Raw genomic sequence first — 6,524 nt, 5'->3', positions numbered from 1 at the left:
GCAGCAAGCCAGCTGTAGCTTCATGGCGTAGTGGACAGTCTCAGCGAGCTGCACCTTTACTTCCCCTGAAGTTCAGGCCGGGTTCTGGCCAGGAGGCTGGAACCAGACCCGTTCAGCCTGCAGAGTCAGTGCACCTTCTGTGGGCTTGAACTTACCTGGGAGCTGCTGGGTGAGCCCAGCAGTTGTTCTGAGTTCTGAGCTCAGCCAGCCCCTCCAAGATGGCTCCCAGCCAATCACTGTCTCCCACGGGACGACCGAGCCCTCAGCACTCACCCCCAGCTAGTGCAGTCCTTCACGTCCACTGCTGCATGTCTCCGTGGAGGCCTCTGGGGTCGCCGGCAGTCACCGTGTCAGCAGGTTGGAACCGCTCCTCTCACGCGGTGAGCTCTGACTGGAGAAGGCTGCGCCGGCCCGCTCCTCCTTCAGTGCAGTTTCTCTCTCTGCTCTCCCTCTCAGCTTCAGTTCTCGCTTCAGAGCCTTCCCAGGTCCAGGGGACCCACTTCCCTGCTCGTTTGCCTGGAGTTGCCCTATTCCGGTATCTGGGTGGCAGCTCTCAGGCTCTTTCTCTGCAGCTGACACTCTGCCATCTTCTGTACTGTAGTATGTGCTGGATGTTTGAGACTTGATACATCACCGTAGCCCACAAGTCCTTTATTTTCAACATTTTTGCACCCAGTTTTAGTGTTCATTGGTGATACATTTTTTTGAAGGGAGGATTTTGCTGTGTAGTCCAGGCTGGTCGTAAACTCACTGTGTAGCCCAGGCTGGCCTTGAACTTGCAGTGATCCTCCTGCCTCAGCCTCCCAAGTGCTGGGATTACAGGTGTGCGCTACCATACCTGGCTTTATTGGTGATTCTTGACTGATTTTTCTGTTCTATCATTTCTTCTACATTGTTGATTTTTTGTGTGTGTGAACATGAGCACCCCTTTTAAAACTTGCTTTTACTGCATTTTCTTCATTGAGTATCTAACAGCCCTTGTCGTTATTTCGCTGGTCAGTGGCTGTCCAGACTTGGCTTCTGTGTTTTCTGGCCACACCCTTAGCAGTGTGTGAGCATTTCCTTCCCTTCTGGCCTAAACTGGTTTCCGCGATGGTCTACTGTTTCCCACTTTCCTTTGTTTACTTTCAGGTATGTTCTATGAGTACAAAGGCATTATCTATTTTATTTTCACCTAAATGGTGCCATACCTTCCAAGTGTGACTTACAGCTTAGAGATTGTTCTCCACCTCATTTTTCTGCAGTGTATTCCATTTGATGAATGCTTTATCATTTTATTTAACTCATCTTTTGATGAGTATATGTGTATTTGTTTTTGTTTTTTTGAGACAGGGTCTTGCAGTGTAATTCAGGCTGGTTTTGAACTTAGAGTAATCGTCCTGCCTCTTCCTCCCAAGTGCTGGGATTACAGGTGTGTGTCACCATTCCCGGCTACTTCCTAAAGTTGCTGCTTGCAAGCTGTCCAGGCTTGGGGTCTACAGAAGGAGGGCAGGCCCTCGGCTCTTGTACTCAGACCATGGTGTGTAGGGCTGGAATGTAGACAGCATCTCTGGGCACTGTGGGGGTAGTTCTGATGTGCTAGAAACACTGAGAAAGTTTGTGAACAGGCAGACAGATACTTTTGCAGGTTAGAACCAGTTTCTCATTTGCTTATGTCTGTAAAAATAAGAAGTAGACATGAAATTGGCACGGAGTCTGTTTTAAAGGTAAGCAAGACTGACCATGGGAACCTGAACCAGCCCTCCCTGTACTTGGATGCATTTCTCATACGTATTTCCTCATCTTTAGTGGTGATCAACGTTTGTTTTGATCAAATGTGAATTAGTAGTAATTGTAATACAACCCAGAATAAAAGTATCTTTAACCCTTAAAGGTTTATGGTCAAGGAAATGTAATTAAATTTGAATTGCACATTATTACAGAGAATTACGTATGACCAGAGTTTCAGGCCTACAGTCACATTAGGGTTAGCTTGCGGTGGGGTGAGATTGTAGATGTGAGAGGGAAATTGCAATAGAATCCTTAAGGAGAGAGTCTGAACGTCCGCTCAGGCGCCTGAGTCATTTGACCCTCATTTATCCCTTGTGTTTGGAGGTGGATCTTCTGGTGGGTAAACAGGGTTGAGGGGACCCCGGGTGGGACTTGCCCGAGTGGGCTGTGGCTCGGAGGAGGCGGGGGAGGCCTGTCGCCGGTTCCTGGGCGTCTGTCTGTATTCTCCGGCAGTAGGACCGGCGTGCCAGATGTGGCTGCCCCACCTTGAACTGCTCGCCCTTCAGCACGGAGCTGAGTAAGGCTTTATTCTTTCACTTACTTTTGTGTGTGGCGCTTGGTGTGGACCCCAGGCGCTTGCACATGCTGGGCGGGTGCTGTGCCCCTCAGCCACGCCTCAGCCCTGCTGCCTTCCTAGAAATGATCCCTCCTCGGTGGTCAGAGGGAGCAGCAGAGAGTGGGCAAAGGCAAGGCGGCATTTGGGTTTCCGGCTGGACAAACGAACGTGGGTGTCGGCCGCAGGGGTGGTTACATCCCACCAGATGCATTTCTCAGAGTGCTTGAATAGCTTAGCCAGTATTTACAGCACAACAGATTATACTGCTCGCGACCCTTTAAGCTAACAGTGAACACTTTAGATACTAAGCTCAAATAAGCGAGGCGGCACACACGTGCGGTACCCCAGAGCCACTGAAAATGGCCCCTGCGTGGTTCTCTTCGGCCGTGTGCGCTTGCCCTGCCTGATTGCTCGCCAGCCTATGCCCTCCCAGCCCGGCCGTTGCTCCTCGCTGCTCCTCGCCGCGTGTGAAGCTCTCAGCGGCACGGTGAAGGCAGAAGGGCTTTCGGAACACTTGGCCAAGTTCCTTTCACTTCCTGCTCCCTCTGCCCTTTGTGTCTGGCTCTGGGCGCCCCCTGGCTGACGTCCAGCCTGTCCGCGTGCAAGTCCCCCCTGCTTAGCTTTTAGGACCAGATGGGGCGCTGTGGCCGTACATGGATGCTGAGGTTGGTAACCCCAGAATCGTCCTGACTTTTCTTTGGGTCACAAGATTTCCAAACAACTTCCTGGCCCATTGAGCTTCAGTAGCTAGAGGTGACACTCTGGGCAATAAGGATTTCCTGGAGAAATGCGGTCCCAGTGGGCGACGCACTTGATGGCGTGACTGCACATCCTTGGTCTGCTGGTGTGTGATCAGGAGCCACAGGCTGCCTGTGGGAGGGTGGGCTGAGAAGGGCGGGGTCTCCAAAGTGTCAGTTCCATTAACCTGTTGTCACGCTTGTTGGTCATCATCCGTAGTTCTCTGGGACCGCAGAACTGAGTTGGATGGCCTTGCCTTTGAGGAGCAAGCCTGAAGATTATATTTAGGAAATATAATATTAGCAGTGGTGTACACGTGTAATCCCAGAATTTGGGAGGCTGAGGCAGGAGGATCGCTGAGAGTTCGAGGCCAGCCTGGGCTACAAGGTGAGTTCAAGGGCAGCCCCAAACCACCCCCCCTACCAGGCTTCTTTAAAGTGTGTTTAGGACCCTTTGCAGTGTTGGAGGAGCACATGACAGACCCGCTCTAGTTCTGAGGAGCACTGCAGTCACACTCGCCTGTCCACCTCGGGGAGTGGGGGCGGCCCGTGGGTTTGGTTGCTTTAGAGCAGGTTGCCCGGGTGGGTGGAAGGAAGCCTCCCTGGGGCTTGTGTTGTGGGACTTCTGTCGGGAGAGGGCCCAGGCCACTGCCTGAGTTAGGGGGAGAGCGGAGGGGTGGTTTGCAGTCTCCTCTGTGATTAGCAGCTGTCGCCCAGAATGCTGCCTTTGTGGGGCTCCAAGGGGCCGGCGGTGCAGGGCAGGCAGCCTGGGCGCGGGGCTGCTTGCTCCGCCCCAGAGTGTGTTGGAGGCAGCCACCCTAACACACAAACAGGAAGCAGGCCGCGCCCCACGGGGAGGACCCCGACTGCAGGTGCATTTTCCTCTTCGTGTGTTGACACAGCCTGCCTGGGACATTGTGCCTCCCCTTGCCCTTGACTTCGTCCATGGACCCTGATATTTGTCGTGGTCACATGGCTCCAAGGTCCCTCCCACGTGTACGAGCCCGGTTAGATAGATATTCACTGACTCCAAATACTGTCCTGCTTTCGATGGGGACCAGATGCCGCTGCCTCAGGCTGTCAGAAATGGTGGCCTTGCCTCCCAGCGACAGGACGAAGCAAGGCTCAGTGCGGCGGGGCCGTGGTGAGGGACGAGGTGAGACAGGCTCTACAGGGGCGTGGGGCTTCCAAGGCAGAAGAGGGGAGACTGAGGTTGCGCAGGCCTGTGCCCCCTGCGGGTATAGCAATACTAGGAGACAGGAGCAGAAAGCGGGGTGGTGCCGGGGGGACCTTGCCAGGCAGCGGCTGCTCCGCACATTGCAGCTCTCCTAGGGAGAGGGAGAGGGGAGGCAGCGGGGCAGCGCCTGCTGGGCCCGGGCCTACTTCAGGCTCCAGGCTGCGGCAGCTTAGGCTTCAGTCACTGCCACTGGGGCGCAGAGCCGGGAAGGAGGCCACTTGCCTCCGGAAGGCGCAGGTGAGGGGCGCCTTGCCCCTCGGGGCGTCATGTTCGGAACCCGTTAATCCCTGGCACACCCCCAGCCTGTGCCCCCACCCTGCCTGCCACCGTGTTTGGGACACTAAGCCTCCAAATTGTGTGGCAGATTAATTTGGAAATTGAGTTGCAGCTGAATGAGTTGATTTCAAAGTTCACTGATGTTTAATTAGAACCATCTTGAGGCTAAACCCACCCCAGGAAATTATTCTGACCGAATAATTAAAGAGAATAAAGGTTAGATTTGTGTTTCTGGCTAAGTCTGTGTTGCAGTCAACGTCTCCAAAACATGAATGCCATTAACCTTTCCTGAACCAGCATTAACTTGCTTTCAATGAGTTGTCATCCTGATTAAAGTAGAATCATAGCGAGGAGCCGTGGTTTATCCTTGGTGGCTGTCCGCTGTCCTGTGTGTCAGTGTCCTCCGTCCTCCTGAAGCCGCTCGCTGCTTGGCGAACTGATTGTCCGGCTTCTCCACCCCCTTCGTGGGGACCCGTCGGTGGACTGGGCAGAACCAGCTGGAGAGGCGGCAGGGCGCAGCAGGGGCTGGGGCCGGAGGCCGCTGGCGCGCCCCAGCCAGGAGATGCGGACTGCTCGGGTGGGAGGTTTGGGGTGCCAAGGTGAGAAAGGCCGGTTCCCAGGAGCCCTGTGCGTGGGGACGGGGTGTGACCTCACTCAGCCCCTGCCTGGCTGGGCTGGCCTTGTTCCTGCGGGGCAGACCTGGGTCCTCACCCGGCCTGTCTGCGCGCAGTCCCCGTGTCCAGTGGTCACAGCGGGAGGTGCGCGAGGGACTGTGCCCCTGCCGCAGGACTTGCGGTTCCTGGTCCCCGAGTGCATTTTCTCCACTTCTCTTCCTGATCGAGCATGAATTATCTATTTTTTTTTTTCCCCCGGTACCAGGAATCGAACTCACGACCTTGCGCTTGCCAGGCAGGCGCTGTGCCACTGAGCTAAATGCCCAGCCCCTGAATTATCTATTGTGTGACGAGTCACAACCAAGACAGAATCTCTAGGATTCCGCGAGGTGGAATTTCGGGCTCCAGAAGTCGGCCCGGAGGTGAGGCCTGCTTTCTTTGGCCGTAGGTGGGAAGGGCCGTCCGAGCGCACTGTTAGTTGTGTGTCCGAGTGTGCTGTGGGGACATCTGCCGGGCTTTTTGGCGCCCCAGCCTTAAAGGAGCCTCAGTAGGATCTCGAATCTGGGCGGCTGGGGCCAGAATCAGGGCGGCCGACTGCACCGAGAGGACAGCCCGGCCTCCAGCTTCGCGCAGGGCAGCTTGGGCCTGGCGGTCCCGGCGCCTCCAGCGGACCCGGCTCCCTAGCTGTGTCTGAAGCCCTGCCGGGCTCCGCTCCTGATTCCTCAGCCCCTGGCCGGCTGTGGCGCGCTCGTTTGCTGTGCTTCCCTCCTGGAGCCGTCGTGCCCCGTGCCCTCCCTGCAGGGCTCCCCATGCGCGGGCCCGGTTACCCGAGGACGCGCGCCTGCCCCCGCGGCAGCTTTCCCGTGGGAGCCGTGCGCCCTGCAGTCGTCCTGCGCGGAGAAGGGCGGCTCCCGCCCCGCAGAGCTCCGGGGTGACGAGCGCAGCCCGTGCGCGGAGGGGCCAGAGGCGGGCTGCGCGGGGCGGAGGGGACGCCGCACTGTTCAGGGGTGCGTGGCTCCCCGGATGGGAAGCGCAGCGGCCTGGGAAGGGCACGCTCCGCGTGTCCGGCATCCCGGCGCAGCGGGGAAGGGGCGGAGGGGGCAGCAGGCCCTGGGCCCGAGGAGGGCCCGGGAGGGGCTCGCGCCTGCTCCCCAACAGCCTCCAGGGGCCGCGCCCAGGACAGCGCGGGCAGGTTTGGTGGGCAGCAGGTTCACGAGCAGGTTCTCCTGGGCTCCCTGAACCGCGGTGCCCGCGGCGACGGCACACTGTGAGGGGAGAGACCGGGCGGCGGGTCGCGGAGCGCGGCGGGCAGGGCGTGGCGCCGCGGCGGGAGC

Source organism: Chinchilla lanigera, unplaced genomic scaffold (assembly GCF_000276665.1).
Source record: "Chinchilla lanigera isolate Chin_1 unplaced genomic scaffold, ChiLan1.0 scaffold00040, whole genome shotgun sequence".
NCBI lineage: Eukaryota > Metazoa > Chordata > Mammalia > Rodentia > Chinchillidae > Chinchilla > Chinchilla lanigera.
The sequence above is the reverse complement of the archived record's forward strand: the minus strand, read 5'-3'. Positions refer to the sequence as shown.